Raw genomic sequence first — 16,760 nt, forward strand, 5'->3', positions numbered from 1 at the left:
CGCCACTCATAAAAACCTCATGAGTGAATGGCACTACCGTGGGAGAGGGGATCATCTTGCAGTTCCTGAGAAGAAGATGAGTTTGGAGTTTCTCTCCCACCCTGAGATGCCCTCAGCCCTGGGATAAATGACACAGGAAGTAGCCCCTGGCCACAGTGGACTTCCCAGCTCTAGCATGTGAGACACAAAGGTCTGTCCTTTCTCAATTTCCCAGTCTCTGGTACTCTGATACAGTAGCACAAGACTGACTGGGATATCTCGACACCAGTAGCCACCAGAAATCTTACTTTTATTAACTGGATTGGTTCTCCATTCCTGTAATAAAAACAGAAGTGAATTACAAGGAAAAATATGCAATCATTTTGCTCATTCAAGTACAAAAACCACTTCATTTTGAGCACATCTGGGGAATTTCATGATGCATAAGGCTATGTTCCTGTTGTCAAGGAGTCAAAAGTTAGACTTCTGCCAAGTGTAACAGAAATCAGGCACCCTACATTGGGAGGTAGTTCCAACACTGTCACTCTGGCTGCTAACCCTGGTCCTGCACCTAAGTCCAGCCCCCGAATTCCTTCCCGATAATCAAACCCTGGCTTTGTCTGACATCAGGAGGATGCTTCAGGATGGCCTGGCTTGTCCCTTTCCTCTGGGCTGGTTCTGAGAATTAGAATTTCCTTTGTTGTTGGTAGCTTTGGGAGTGGTATATGATACAGTTTTGGCCTCTAAGTTGCAGGTGAATGTTCTGGGAAAGAACTTTTAAGAGAGCCCTTAAGGAAGGATGGTTCTCTCTTCCCCAACTCTGGATGCAGGAGAAGATGCCATTTAGAGCTTCTGGGACCATCCAACCATCAGAGGACAAACCCAAGTGCAGCTGACATTGTCAGCCTGCCCAGGAAGGAGGGAAGGAGCTAGGGTCTCTATCATTTAAGTGAGATGCCAAATTAGCCTGCTCGGGAAGAGTTGTGTCACTTCACGATGAGCTAATCACCATGAAATAACCACATGACAATAACCATGAAATACTATATCTATTTGTTACATCAGCCCTGCTGCCTTTGGGGAAGGGTTTGTTACTTGCCGCCAACAGCACCTTGATTGCTACAACCATTAAGGAATATTTCCATGTACACTTTGTGCTTTTTTAGAACTGTAGAACCACACTAGTCACAGTAGATGTGATGACATCATCCTTAGCACTATGAGAGTAGGCTTTGTGTGTCACTATGGTAACATTTAGGTGATGACCTTTTCCCCTTCAGTCTTCCGGTTCAAGTCTGTCCCTCACCGAGTCAGGTCTCTCTGCTCCATGACAAGGGCTCCCGCTATCCAGACTCTGACCCTCAGGGTAACCAGGAAGTCTGGTGGCATAGCCACTGTGACTCAACTTACCTCTGGTCTTGTCCATGCCCGGGGAAGGCCTCTGCTGTCCTTCTGTCTTCTGCTGTGACTCTCCTCAAGTGGCTGCTGTACTGGAATTGTTCCTCTGCTTCCCCCATCCCTTCCTCTTCTTCTTGTGGCACTGGGATTTAAACCCTAGGACTTCTGCATTGTTCTGTACCCACAGCCCTTTTCTATTTTGCCAGGCAGGTTCTCCTTCAGTTACCCAGGCTGGGCTCAAACTTGTGATAGATCCTCCTGCCTCAGCCTCCCAGAGTGCTGGGAGGATAAGGCACACCATGCTTGACTCCCCCAATACCTCCAACTCTCACTGTGTGGGATTCTCTCCTTACCAGCCAATTCTCTGATGCTCTGTGGACATCAGCAGAGCATTTTGTAATCCAGCCCAGTCCTGACGCTGACTGCCCCAGCCAGTGCAGCCCTTGGAGGTTATAAAAGCCTCAGTCCCCCTAGACAGCCCACTGCAGGGGTGTAAGCACTGGTGCTTTGGTCCCCCTTGGGTTTGGGGTGCTCCACCGCCCCCCCCCCCCCGGCACATGGGTGCATTCTTGCTCACCAACCTGAGAGTGCTCTGACCTCCTCTGGCTGGGTTTATGGAAGCTTTACTGCATGGGCACCATTCACCAACTCATAGACCAGGGCTGACTGACTTGATCTCCAGTCCCTCCTTTCTCCTGGGAAGACAGGGGAGGGGAAGGGTTGAAGTTCCAACCCTCTAATCACCTGCTGATTCTCCCTGGCAGCCAGATCCCATCTTGAGACAGTCCAAAAGGCCCTGGCCACTGGACAGCTCTTTAGCGCATGAAAGGACAGCACCTCAAAAATCGCAAGGCTTTTAGGAGCTCTGTGCCAGGAAGTTGGGGAAAGACCAAGTAAGTGTGTGTTTCTCGTTAGGTCACAATGACCGTAGCTAGGCAGTTGAGTAGAATTTAATAATCAATGGCTGGGGGAATGTCTGTCCAGAAGTTTTCCTGGGAAATAGATTCATCATGAGCTCAAAAAAAATCACAAGACTTAGAAGTATGAGAATATGGGGCAACACTCACAGAAGCGGAGTCCCAGAATGAGGGAGTTATTTATGGTGTTGGTCCCCTTCCCTGGATGGAGGGAGCACTGAGAATTGTGCTTGTTTAGGGGTCAGAGATCCAATGCAGGTGTTCAGAGGATAGCTAGGTGTTTAATGGCTAGGATTGCTGGGATTATGCTGGAGGAATCTTCGGAGGACCATTCACCCTCAGACATGTGACCACTTGACTTGCTGGAAGGCGCTGAAACGCAGGGACAGGCTCCTTAAGTATTTGGCTGTCAAAATTGTGAGTTGCCTAGGGTTAACGGGAGCTCCTTGTAAAGGTTTAGGGGCCACGCTTGGGGTGAACCTTGATTTTGGCACCAAGATGAGAGATGGGGACAGTTCAAGCATTATAGGTCCATCCGACTAGATGATCCTTTGAGATGCTTTTAGCCCATATTTGGTAGTCAGAAGGCTCAAGACTCCTGAGTTGTCCAAACTCTACCCCAGTGATTGTCTCAGGGCCTCCTGAATGGGACTGGGCTCACTTTGGGGCTTTGCCCCAAAATCCCAGCTCCATCCACAGCGGGAATCCAGCTACACAAAGAACACGATGACTTCTACTCCAGGGTGGAGAGGTGCGATGTGGTTCTGAGTCCTGGGTTCCACATTCTGCTCAGCACTGAATTCAGAATGTGGCTCCCAGTTATTTAGAGCTACACAAGAACACACTCGCCTGATTGGCTTCCTGCACTAAGGTTGGGCTGAGCTAAAACAAACCAAACTTTTTATCCGAAGCGGAGATAGAAGCCATGCCTTTGCACTGAGCTACACTACCAAGCTGTGCAGCTTCTCTCAGCCTCAGTGCTGTTTTTATCTGGGAAAAGGAACTTGGAGCTAGGGATGTAGTTCAGGGGTAGAGCTCTTGCCTAGCAGGCCTGCAGACTTGGGTTCAAGCCCCAGTACCAAATATAAAGAAACAAATATGTAAATATATCAAAAATAAACATCCTTAGCTCATGGGGTTGTCACGAAGGTTAAGACAATCTGTGAAAATGAATTATTTTGGTTAAGTGCTCGTTGGGAGTTAGCAATTGTGCCATTCAAGAACCTTTTGGCTGCAATGAATAAACAGAGAGAGAGAGAGAGAGAGAGAGAGAGAGAGAGAGACAGAGAGACAGAGAGACAGAGAGAGAGAGAGACAGAGACAGAGACAGAGACAGAGACAGAGACAGAGACAAAGAGCCCCTACTGATTCATGCAAGAACTGGATGATCCAGAAACCAGTCTTAAGGGTCCACGAGCATCTCCTGCTTCCTCTTTTGGTTCCCCATCATGGTAGCCTCCTCAGGGTTGAGCCTATGCCCATTAACTAACCTGTACACTCACCGAACCACAAGTACCTCCATGCTGTCAGATGTCTGGCGTCTGATCTTTTCAGGCCTTGATTTTCCGTGATAGAAAATATCCACACTGGACTAGTAGCGATGGTGTGGCTTTGTCTCTGAAGTGCTTCACAGGCTGCCGGTGGAGCCTGGTGTGTGGTGAGGGCACACGTACTTCACAGTGAGGAGTGTCAAGAGTTCTATGCCGGACGCTTCTGTCTCCCATTCTTCCACCACTGGCAGAAAAGTGCAGTTTTTTTAAAAAAGATCTTCTGAGTTAATATTTAGGTGACTGTGGGAAAAAGTCACTCGTGTGATGCATTTAACCCACTGAGGCACATATGGTGCCTACGCTTTTATTGGGTCCGCTGAATTGTTTCATGGTGATTCCCCCCTACCGCCAATTAGAGAAAGTGGTGTTTTGGTCACAATGCAGCAGGTTGGTTTAGCTGTCAAGCGCCAGTCAGGGTTTGCAGAATCCTCCGAATATTTGTTCCCAAGGAGAAGTGGCCCTTGTGAGCACTACATACTCCTGACCCCCAAGCCTTCAAGGTGAGGTTCTGTTATGGTTGATACGTTATGTCAACTTGAGCTGTTCAGAAATTTAACTGAGAGACTCAGCTGGGAGCCAGAGTCCTTTACTTTGTAAATATCCTCAGCCTGTGCAAGAGGAGGGCAAGGAGATTTTATGAGTGCTGCACCCAAGGGGTGTGGGTGATGGTGATGACCAATGTATGATATAAGGGAGGAGAAGAGGCTTGCTCTGCCCCATCTTTTGCTCTGGCTGCTTTTGCTGGCTGCTGCCTTGAAGTGTTGCCCCAGTGCCACGTCACCCTAACTTGGAGCCAGCTGATTATGGACTGAAACTTCCACAAACTATAAGCTAAATAAACCTTTCCTTCATTATTGGTGTCAGGTATTTAGTCGCAGCAATGAGAGAAAAGTAACCAAGACAGGGTCTCTTGAATTTTATGTATAGGAGTTGTCATTGCCTCCCGAACACATCACCCCGCCAGTTTAGCAGGAAGGATTCTGGCCCCAGCTAGAACTCTGGAACCAGACTGCTACCTGCATCCTCCTTTTGGAGCCCTGGAGTCCAGGGAATCGCTGTCTGGACCGTCTGCATCTTTAATTCTGCTCACCTCTGCCAAAAGCACAGATTTCCGGACCTGACCTGTGTGACACACTTTTCTCCCAGGGGAGCAGCCACGGGAGTGTGACTGAGACCATTAGAGGGTTACTGGGAGCATGAGGATGGTCAGATTCACTCGGGTGACTTCCTGTGTCTCCCGAGGCACCACAGCTGCCAGCAGCTTTTCTTGCTAAAGCATACATTCGAGTTAGACTTCCTTGGAGGTCCCGCTAGGGAAATGCAGTTGGTGCTCAGCCCACTGGGACCATGCGATGACTCGGTGGAGCCAGGATTCTGGCCCCACACCCGGGGACCCAGAGAGCACAGCTTTCCCCGGGACACAGAGGCAGGGACAGGGACAGGCGAGTGGAACAGTGTCTTTGTCTGTTGTGCCCTCGGCTGGAGACAAAGGAAAGAAGCCACCTCCTCAGCTCTAGTTGGCCTCCTTCTCCCTGTAGCAAACTGGGCAGTATTCACCAGTTATGTCACTTTGACAGATAAACGCATTTTGAACTAAATGAGGCAACAAACAAGGAAGGCCCTGGAGAGTCACCGGTTAGATCGCGGCCAAAGCCTCAGGACTTTGACACCCTGGGCTACTCATGCTCTGTGGCCCAATTTTGCTGGGAATTTGGTTTCGTCCATGGCACATACATAGGTGAGTTACATTGTGGGTGACGCCACACTCACAGACTTACACTCCTCCTCCTCTCCCCCGAGTGTGGCATGTGTGGGACTCACTCCTACCCTGTGGGGAGCTGGGGCTGGTTCACTGTGGGGCCCTTGAAGGAAGGAACACAGCAAGAAGGCAGCAGGAGATGCCACGGTCACTTGGAAGGCAGCACCGGTCTCTCGTGCCCTCCCTTCTCCTCTTTGGCTTCCCCATTTCCTGTCTTTGAGAAAACACATTGTGAAGATGAAGAATCCTGGCTAAAACCGGCTTCCTTAGGGGCAAGGGGGAACTAAGATCAGGGAGGGAAAAGCAGCAGGGTTAGGCAGAGGGAAGCAGGCAGCAGGTGTGGATGGATCTCTGTAGTCGGAGAATTCCCAGCTGAAGGCTGTACACAATGCCTTATAGCATGTGGCAAAGGCGGGGCCAAGAGGTTGGGTGGCCAAGGGGCCTGATGTAATCGCATTCCGAGGGGTGTGAATCCTTCCCCGTGGGTAAATATCACCCGGGAGTGTCACGGCTCTGTTCCCAGTATGTTTCCACAGGCACAGACCTAGACCCGTCACCTACAGAGCCTCCCTGCAAGCCAAGAGATGGAGCGGGGTTCCCATGGAAGCAGGTCTATCCACGCAGCAGGATGCCCCGATCACCTGGTCTTGGTCACCGTCCTGGTCCCTGGTCAATGTCCAGGTAACCATCCTGGTCATTGTCCTGGGGAAGTTATTTGCTGACTCATTTTGAGATTGGAGAATTTTCAGTTTTCCATTACGCACAATTCTGTCTCTTTGCAGAAGAGTTTTTGTTTTTGTTTTCATTTTCTAAATAATTTTATGTAACATGTGAGCTATTTTCCCCTGCTTTGTATTCTAACAAGAAATGTTACTTGCTCATGACTCCAGTGAATGGGGGCTGGGGGCAGAGAGGCTTCTCTGGTCTTTGGAAACTTCTCAGGTCAGAGTGTAAAAAGCACGAGCCATTTGTTCGTCACCTCATCTTAAAAGACAAATTACTAGGGGGCTGGGGATTTAGCTCAGCGGCATAAGTGCCTGCCTTACAAGCAGGCAGTCGTGAGTTCAATCCCCGGTACCGGTAAAAAGGAAAAAGACAAAAAAAAAAAAAAAAAAAAGCAGCCTTTCTAAATTTTGGGACTATCTTTAAGTGCCCTTAAGAAGTTTAAATTCTAGTTTTTTAATTTTGTCTTGTTTTGTTTTGGTCACAAATAAAGCTTTTTTATTTGTATGACCAGAGAAGTGAATAAACAAATAAATAACAGGAAAAGGTTGTTTATCCAGTAGGAAGGGCAGTGCCTCCCAAAAACTCTTCAACGACTCTTTGTAATTTTTTTGTTGTTGCCAACGATTGAACTCAGGACCTTGCCCTTTCCGTGCAGGCGCTTGTGCCGCTCAGCTGTACCCTGGCCCCTCTTTGACATTTTTATTCTTATGTATTCGTAGTGTATGATGATTACCATCCTCAGAGCTGGTGCGTGTCCATAAACATCTCACTTTTCTCATCCCCTCCTCTTCTCTCTCCTCCCCTCCCTCCATCTACTGGTCCCTGTTAATCGCACACTGTCTCTGTCTGGAGTCCTACCCTGGGCAGGTAACCAAATCCCAGTATCCCGGGAGCGGAAGGGGCTTTCAAGTCTGTCTGTCCCCACCCCACGCAGCCCAGGGATCCCGTCCCCAGGGTCGCTGGTCACCAGCCTTTCCCTGGACACCCAGGGTTGGGAGGCTGTTTCTAGAGGACAGGGACTCATTTGCAAAGGGGAGCAGGACAGAAAGTCGCTTGTTCATTCATGCATTCTTCAGCTCGTTTTCCCTTTGATACATGTTTCTGCAGCTTCCTGGTACCAGGTGGGGCTCCGGCTGGCCCAGAGCAGTGAGGTCACCAAGGAGCATGGTCTCTGCCTTCGGGGTCGGGGCTGGGGAGGTGGACCCAATACCTCGAGGTATAAAGAGCTGCCACGTGTGTACAGCAGGAAATGATGGCACAGAGGCCACATGGACTGGGGCTCGGTGGCACCCCGAGGAGGCCTAATGACTGGGATTGTCACGGGCAGTCGGGCACAGGTGTCACACAGCACTGTTATTTTCACATCCCCTCCGCCCTGGGGAAACCTTAGGCTCCCAGTTAATGAAGGAGATTCGTGAATGTGGTGCAATGGCAAATACACCGCACATAAAATAGCCACAAACCTAGCGAACGCGTGAACCCGTATCGATGTGTTCTCCATTCTACTTTGGTTATTAAATACTTTACGATATTAGATGTGTTAAATATGACATGCTTTATCTTCTCTGTGGATAAAAGACACTTTTAATGAGTACACATAGAGAAAACATCTGTGTCACAGCCAGGTGCAGGAGTACAACACATGGAAGGCCGGAGACCGCCTGCCTCCCGCCCAGCGGTGCCTCTCACATACAACGATATGTCCCGATATGTCCCGTCATCTCTCTCCAGCTGTGTCCCTCTGCCTCTGTCTCCACCTCTGTCTCTATCTCTTTTTCTGTCTCTATCTCTCTCTGTCTCTGCCTCTGCCTCCATCTCTGTCTCTGTCTGTCTCTGTTTCTGTCTCCCTCTCTCTCTCTGTCTAGTTCTATCTCTCTCTATGTCTCTTTCTCTGCATGTTTCCTTGTCTCTGACTCTGTCTCTGCTCTGTTTCTATCTCTGTGTGTCTCACCTTAAGGTATCATTACCCTAATTATCATGATCCTTCTTCTCTCTGCACAGAATTTTCACAGCTGTGAATGCTCCACGCCGTCACATTACCTCCTGTGTCCTCCTAAGCAAGGTAAAGGATTTCAGCCCAATCCTGACGCCACAGTCACAGACTCACACTCCTCCTCTCCCCCGAGTGTGGCATGTGTGGGACTCGCCCCTACCCTGTGGGGAGCTGGGCCTGGTTCACTGTGGGGCCCTTGAAGGAAGGAACACAGCAAGGTTCACTGACCCACCCCACTCCATGTCTACTTTTTCATTAATTGATTGTTTGATTGTACTCAGGAGTTGAATCCAAGGCTTTATCACTGAGCTATAACCTTAGCTCTTTTCTTTTTTAAATTTTTTTTTGAGACAGGGTCTCTCCAACTCGCGAAGTTGCCCAGGCTGGGCTCAGGAGGCTGCCCTCCTGCCTCGGCCTCCCACAGTTCTGGGATTACAGGTGAGCACCACTGTGCCCTGCTCTTTGAGTTCCTTTATGAGCCATATCACTAGCCTACCTTGTCTCCAGCTTTTACTGAGGTTCAGGAAATGGGAGGCAGTCATAGGAGACTGGGGCACTGGGAAAAAAAAGAGTTTGGTGTTTTGTTGCCCTGGTTCCCCTGGCTGCCTCATGGTCTAGCAGCAGCTGTGCACACTTCTCGGGGGGCTCTGGGTTCCTCCTTCCTCCCCTCGCCGACTCAGCCTCCACATGGGGAAGGGGTTCCCACGGTGAGCCCCAGGGCTTTGCATCTGTGTGTCTTACATCACTGCACCTTTGCAAATAGTCCCTTTATTAACGTCTTCACGACGTCGACCCCCGGATTGTGCAGGGCTTTGTGTCCTCTGCTTATGAGGTGCGCTTCAAGGGCTATTCACCCACTCACGTCATTGTACATGGTCACCATCCCGGAGGGAAACCCTGCAACCCTCAGCTGGCTCAACTCCCCCATCACTGCAGCCCTCCCTCAGCCACCACTAATCCACTCTCTAGCTGCACTTTCCTGTTCTGGACTTCTCCTAGAGAAGAATTCACACACTGTGCCCTCCTTTAAGAGTGGCTTCTTTTACTTGGCATAGTTTTAGGTTCATACATTGGTATTGTAACCTGTTTCATCATTATATTATTTTTTTTTGCAAAAATATTCCATCATGTGCCAGGCATGGTGGCACATGCCCAAAATCCTAGCACTTAGAAGGCTGAGGCAGGAGGATCACTGCAAGTCTGAGGCCAACCCGTGTTACAGTGAGTTCAAAGCCAGCCCGGGCTACATAGCAAGACCCTGCCTCAAAAAAAAAAAAAAAAAATTCCATTGTACAGTGAACTAATTTTATTTATACATTCCTAGTATTCCATCGTATGGTGAACACTGGGGTTGCTCCCACATTTTGGCTATTCCTCAAGGCTACATGAATAATTGTGTACACAGTTCTATATAGCCCTAAATTTTCATTTCTTGTGAGTGTCCTTTTCTTATTGATTCACAGACACCCTTTACATATTCAGGTAACAAGTCCTCTGTCTGTCATGTGTGGCAAACACCTTCTTGGATTGATGTTTTCCTTTCTGCCCTCTTTCTGCTGTCTTTTGATGAACAGAAATGTCTAACCCTAAAACAGTTAAACCTATCGGTCTTTCCCTGTATTGTGAATGCATTTGGTGCCTAAATGCAAGAAATCTCCCCTATCCAACTTCATGAAAACCCTCAGGTTTTCTGTAGGTCACATGGCTTAGATTTGAGTTTAGATCTTTATACACCCAGTTTTTGAATGATGCTGTTGGCAGGTACCTTATGGTAGTTCATTCCCGATCTCCTGGTACTGTGTGGCCCTCACCTGTCCCTCCAGCTCCACTTCTTGCACAGATGGCCCAGCTGGGGACCTGGACAGGCACTGCAGGTTCTGTGCTTCTGAAGTCATACTGCTCAGCCTCAAATCTCAGCCCTTTTTCATTAGCAGTGCACCCTTGAAGAAGTGACTTTACCTCTCAGTCTGTACAGCACTTCCTAGGCTATAAAGTGACAGTAATTTGGGGGTTAAATGAATTACTCGTGTGCATGTCTTCCTCACATTTCTCAATGTACGCCAGCTCTGACACCCACCCGCACTCATGGAAGACAGCACGTGGTCACATGCAGCAGCGAAGTGCTCACACCTCGAAAAAGCTCTCCAGCAAACTGGTGTCTTGAAAGGAAAATGTCAATGTCTCTACTGCTGCTCTGTACCATCTTGATGATTTCTTCTCCTTCTCCTCAACCCCAAAACCTTTGAGGTCGACTTTGCAAGCGAGCAGGGCAGAGGTGTGCGGACACTGAAGGAAGTCTTTATGTTTTGTGTCTGGGTAAATTTGGCGCCTATGCTGGGTACTAGATATACCGCACCGGAAGGCGAAGCAGAGAAGCCAGTAGAGATGATGACTGCGGCCTCCGGAGTTCATAGAAATCACAGGGAGAGCTTCTTATGTCTATGGGCTGGGTGGGGTGAGAGAAGAGTGGTGATGGGATTTGAACCTGCCACACTAGATCTAAGGCACAGACTGCCCACCCACATCTGAGTAAGAAGAAAAGCCCAGAATGCACATGGGTGCCGCTGCCCCTTGTCATTGGCTGCTAAGCAAGGCGCTGAGAACTCTGCTCCTCCCCTCGCTGCGCTGCTGGGCTCTGTTTTGGCGGGGCTCCTTATGGAGAGGCCAGATGGGCAGCGCTGGAGCCCATGTTTGTTTTGGCTTCGTGTCTCGCCGCTTACTTCCTGTTAACATTCCTCCAGCACTCACCCGGAATATGGGTCTCTCTCCACACCACCTGCTCCTCCGTGTCTGTGCTTGCAGCCTCGGCACTCTGATTTCTCCATCAGCTGCTTGGCTCTTAACTAGGACTCACATCTAGCTTCTGTTCGAATATTTTCCATCTGAACTTCTGGTTTGGAGCAGACAGTGGCTCCCTGTGGTGGGCCTTCCCTGGGATAGAAGGGACGATTGGGGTTGGTGCTGGAAAAATCAAGTTTATGATCCGGATGACTTTCGAGTGAGACCAGAAAGAGCCCTGCTTCTCAGGGTTTCGGTCCACAGAGCAACAGTCCCATGTTAGAGGCAATTACAGCCAAGGAGGTGGGCACTGAACCCGAGGCTGGAAAACAATGTAGGAGTGGACAGAGGTCTATGGCTGGCTCCATACCTGTGGATTTTCTGGGCCTTTTAAATTCAAGCCTGGTAAGAATGCCAGACCTGGCCAACGGTCCCAGGCCAACTCTCATACTCAACCGCTGCCCCCATGTGGGGCAAGACACCTTCTGGCTGCTCACTAACAATTTGAGTATTAGATTTGGGTTCTCTAGGGAACAGAATCAATAGCAAATGTGTGTGTATCATTATGAGGTGGTTGGCTATGCAGGTCCCCAGCATCAGAGGCTGGTGAGCCACAGTGCTTGCTGTGTGCTGGAGAGCTGGGGGATCTAGTAACTGCACAACCTGAGAAGATGGAAGTCGCACAATAAGAGGGACCAAGGATGTGGCGGCAGTCCAAGGTTGTAGGCCTGGAGAATCTCTGCAGGAGTCTCCAGTATTGGAAGATTAAAGAAAGTGGAGTCCTGGAGACCAATGACCAGAGACCAGGGCAGCAAAGGATGCACACACACAAGAAGACTAGAGCTCTTCAGAACAGGAACATTTCCTTCTTTCCCTTTTTATTCCTTCCAAGTCACAAACCTATTGGTTGGTGCTGTCTACATCTGGGGTGGGTCTTCTCCCTTCAGTTTGCTGGTCTCGATGTCAATCAACCACAGACACGCCCAGAATTATGCTTAACTAATCTGCTGAGTATTCGGTATTTTACTCCCACTAGCACAGCATGGTTAATGGTTACAGGTGCTCATCTGCTTCATTAAGGTCCAGATAAAGGTGTTCAGCTTGGCCCAGTGGCATCACAGGGACACATACTGGCTTCCCTCAAGGACTTCCTCCCTTGACTTCATCTCAGATGCCCACACCAACCAAGGACACTCTTGCAAGTTGGAGCCAAGCTGTGGAGAACACACTCAGGGTGGTGGGGTTGCACCCCGGTTCTACCATGAATTAGCTCTGTGACTTTGAATGCCTCTCTCAGCATCATGCTTTATTTTTCATTTACAGAATGGAACTAATAATGCAAAGAGGAAGTCCTACAGACTGCCACAGCTAATAAGCTGGGGATGGGGTGGGGAGACTCCCTGAAAAACATGCCCGCCATCCCAGAAATAGGGTTGGTGTTATGAATGGAAAGGTGGGCTCTGCACACAGAGCATTAGACCCATTGCTCAATGAAAGACATGGTAGAAACTGAGTCAGGAACTCAGGGCACTGTGTATGCATGGCTGGCCTGGGATTGGCACCTGGTGTTTGACAGCCAAGTGTCCCGAGAGGAGGCGACATGGAGACAGGACACCGGAGCACAGTGGGAAACCATCTGGCACCCACAGTGCTTTGGCCCTGTGGGCTAGAGAGGCCAGGTTGGAAGGCCTGGATCCTGCATTAAACAGAGACTGCCTTGAATGGGGGTCCTCAGCCTCACTGCTGGGCTATGCACCTAGTGATGGACTTTGTGACAAGGGGCAGTTGTCACAGAAAGTCCAAGGCTCCTTGCTAGAAGCCAGGCTCTGTGTTCAGCGCCTTCCAGCAACACCCCTCTGGGCTGACCCTCTGAACTGCAGAGGCTCTGCTGGGGGCTTGGCGTGCTCAACAGACATAACGCAGGGGCCCAGGCATTTAGGGGCTGCATTCTGTCTTCCAAACCAGCGCAGCATTTGTGAAGCAGTCAGCAGGCCGCCTGGCGCATGGTAAGGGCCCCATAAAATATGCTCATTACCAGTAAGCACGTGTGCCCGAGAGGCCAGAGGACAGAGCCGAGCTCCTTGGCAGCCAGAGCTCCCAGAGGGATGGGCGGTGCCCTGGGAACTGGGAGAAGTAGTGGAATTATTTAGCAGTTGACACATTCAAGTCCCTCCAAGGAATCTCCCAGCCTGCACAGAAGTCTGACCCAATTTGCTGCGCTGTCCTCCTGAGACCCTCTGGCTTCAGCTGCAAATGGGGGGAGGGAGGGCAGTGTGGGTGGGTGGGTGATGAGGGCTCACCCAGAGCTGGCAGCCTGCAGCCCTGGACCACCCCATCCCTGCCCCGTGCTCCCTGGGGCAGGGGCTGGGAGAAAGGGCAGAGAGGGCATGGCCTGCCTTCTGGGAGGGCCTCTCTCCCTGGGAGTGCACAGCAGCCAGGCCCTGGGTCACCTTGGGTGTGTGTCATCCACTGTCTTGGGAAGAGGCCTGAAGGACAGAGCTTTGCAAAACAGCAAGTTCTTTACTGCGTACAAACACCGAGTGAGCCTGAGGGTTCACTGCAGGACTTGAGGAACTCTGGAGCTCAGGGCCATGTGTCTTCCCTCTGAAAAGGGGACGACATGGATGAGCTCAGCCAGGGCGGGAAGAAGCCCCTGCATGTCTTCAGCACTGAGAATTTAAGTCTTCCTGGGAACTGCTCTGGGCCCCTACAGAATCCACAACAGAGAATGACTTGGGCCAAGCCACTGGGGCTTGGATTGCGATAGACTCCAATAGCTGGGGGGAAGAGGGGCTGCTGTGGAGCCGGAGAGGGAGAAGACGGCCCAGGGCAGCATTCAGGACAAGCAGGACCACTGGGTCCTCATAGATCCGCCCACTGAGGCACAGCCAGGCCCAGTCATCCTGTGACCCTCACTCTGGTCAATGGTCACCTTAGATCCTACAGCTCCAATTGTCACCTTTTTTCATGAAACAAAGTTCACGATTGTCACCTCTTTTCACAAAACAACAGCTCATGTGCTTACATAAAATTAGTGATTCTAGAATGCAGCTCTGATTGGTGACTGGAAAACACTGTCTCATGAGAAGCAAAATGGGTTCCCTGTGTAACAGGTCAGGCAGATGGGAGGAAGCATTTGGGAAAGCAGGTGCTAAGGGTGTGGAGAGGCTCCTGATAGGGGGACCCCAGGGCTTGCAGGCAAAGCAGCTCATGTGGTGGCCTCACTGGGTACCACAGTGGCTTTGTTTTCCCTTTTGTCAACACTGTCCTGTGTGTGCCCTTTGTGTCTTTCAGCATCTCCTCTGTCATCCCATCTCCTTGGCAGCTGTGTGTTAGGTAAAGGAGGAAAACCGGAAATCCAGAAAGATCTTTCTCGAGGCCACTGCACAGCAAGGTAAGGACAGGACCTCTTCACCATGCATCTTTCCCTTCCACCCCGCAATGCCACCTTTCTGGGCCCTACAGGACTGGTTTCTTACATGTGACCATGGTCTATGGCCCCTACCCCACAGCCACAACCTCATGACCCTGCATCCTCTCTACACCAAGCCTGCCAGCTGGCCAAGTCCACTCTGTCTCTGCCACCAACACCACTCATAGGAAGGGTGCTTCACCACTGTATAACACTGCTCCAAAAGGCAGCACTTCTTTCACAGAAGATACATTACATGACTTGGGGAATTGAGAACTACTTTGGGGTTATGAAAAGCCCAATAGTAGAGAGACTGGAGATGGAGGATATTGGATTCTCCATCTTTGGCACATTTCTGGAGAGGTGCCTTCCAAACACATCACTTACAATCCCCAACCTGGGCACTACAGAACAGAACAGGAGAGCAGAACAGAATGCAGAGAAGAATAGAACAGAACACAGGGTACAAAGTGGTATCCCTGGCCTCCAAGGCAGGATGGCATGGCAGAGGGGCATGGCAGAGGAGGAATGGCAGCATAGAGAGATCAAGGGAGGAGGAGGGACATACACCCTTCCAAGCCATGCCCACAGTGACCCAGCTCCTCCCACGGAGCATCACCTCCCAAATCACAATTAGCTATAACTCCTCCGTGGACTAATCCTTCAATAAGTATCACCCCCATGATCCTGTCATCTCCCCAAACCCCCATCTATAAACACCTATGAGGCTTTGGGGAAGACATTCAGATGTAAACCATAACACGGACAATATAAGACAGAGATTTGTATTACTTCTGGGTAGGGATGTTATTGTATCTGGGTGCCATTACATGTCACTCTTTGATGATTTTGGATGCAAAAATTTTGAGGTGGGCCTGGATTCCTGAGTCATCACTTGGAGAAAAATCTCTCCCCAAATAGCCCAGTCAACTCGAAGCACTTCAGGGGATTTTGGACAAGAAAAAACTGAAATTTTCAGACACATGTAAAATGAACAAAACAGACACATGTAGAATTGAGTCCCATATCTGCCACTTTCCAAGTGTGAGGTTAGGAAGATTTGCCCTTTGTGGGTTTTGGAGTCTCCATCCATAGGAAGGAATGAAGAAAGCCCAATGCTATGGTATGGTTGTTGGGTCTAAATAGGATGTTTCTAATGTGGCTGAGATACTGTAGAAACCAAATATTTTCTGTATCTCTGTGTGTGTGCACTCTTATACAGCAGCTTCATGTGTGTTCATCTTGCTCCTGGATTATAGATAACTTAATTATAAATAACTGTAGATATTTTCTATTCACCATAAAGACTACCACAGTGTGACGCTCATAAAATGTCTCAACAATTATTTTCTAACAAGAAAAAAGTATTTTAAGACATAAGTAGAAAGCCAGCTGTGGTGGTGCATGCCTGAATTCCCAGCATTCAGGAAGCTGAGGCAAGAAGATCACCATGAGTTCCAGGCCAGCCCGGGCTACATAGTGACTTCAGGACCAGACTGAACTATATAAGACCCCATCTCAAAAACCAAACCAAACCAAACCAAACCTCAAGTGGAACAAACTTCCCATGCAGTCTCTTTATGACACCTCTATCTACTCAGGGACACCACCGCCTACCCCTACTCAGGCCAGAGGGTGAGTCTATTCTCTCCCACCTTTTCCTACTGGTTTAGTCTCTCTTCAGCTTCCCACTGCCCACTCTTCATTTTTTTTGCCCACAATCAAGTTTATTTATTTTTGTATTCATCCATTTTTGCAAGATGTAGTGTTCCTGTTACCTGTGTGGAACTGGCTCATGGGCATAGCACATCTCAATTTCCCCTGCTCTCCCTCATCTCTCCATCTCCTCCCCACTTGAGAAACGTCTCCCTCTGCTTCCTAGGACCCACTGTGATGTGGAGCATTTCTCCCTGTATTTACCCGCCCGTCTAAGGATATTTTCGTGTCTCCTAGGCTGGCTATGTGAGTAAATGGGTGTATCTGTTTGGGCAAAAAAAGCTTTTGTGCTTTGTTTCACATGGAGCAGAGGCCAGAGAGGCAAGGGAGGGGTGGATTATCGAGCTCTTTGGAAATGGATGGTGAGGACGCCGTGCTGGGGGTGACCTTATTTCTTATAAACTAGATGGAGACATGAGCATATGATGAAATCTCTGAGTTGGAAGATATCCCCACGCTCTCCCGCCCAGTATAAAATAGCAAGTTGATGAGGCCCGGCCATCTCATCCCATTGCTATGTTGAGAGTTCAGG

The 16,760-nt window shown here is 49.5% G+C and overlaps 1 long non-coding RNA gene across 1 annotated transcript; it reads right to left on the minus strand.

Annotated features, from left to right (window-relative positions):
• Positions 1–1,325: 1,325 nt before the first annotated feature.
• Positions 1,326–3,019, minus strand: LOC134471154 (uncharacterized). The gene is made up of 4 exons (XR_010040463.1): positions 2,445–3,019; positions 1,959–2,072; positions 1,731–1,819; positions 1,326–1,519 (listed from the first exon to the last, which is right to left on the minus strand). It is a non-coding gene; the product is annotated as an uncharacterized LOC134471154 (long non-coding RNA).
• Positions 3,020–16,760: the final 13,741 nt, after the last annotated feature.

The sequence above is a fragment of the Cavia porcellus genome, unplaced genomic scaffold (assembly GCF_034190915.1).
Source record: "Cavia porcellus strain 051 isolate PalLab524CR breed Dunkin Hartley unplaced genomic scaffold, mCavPor4.1 scaffold_1, whole genome shotgun sequence".
Lineage (NCBI taxonomy): Eukaryota > Metazoa > Chordata > Mammalia > Rodentia > Caviidae > Cavia > Cavia porcellus.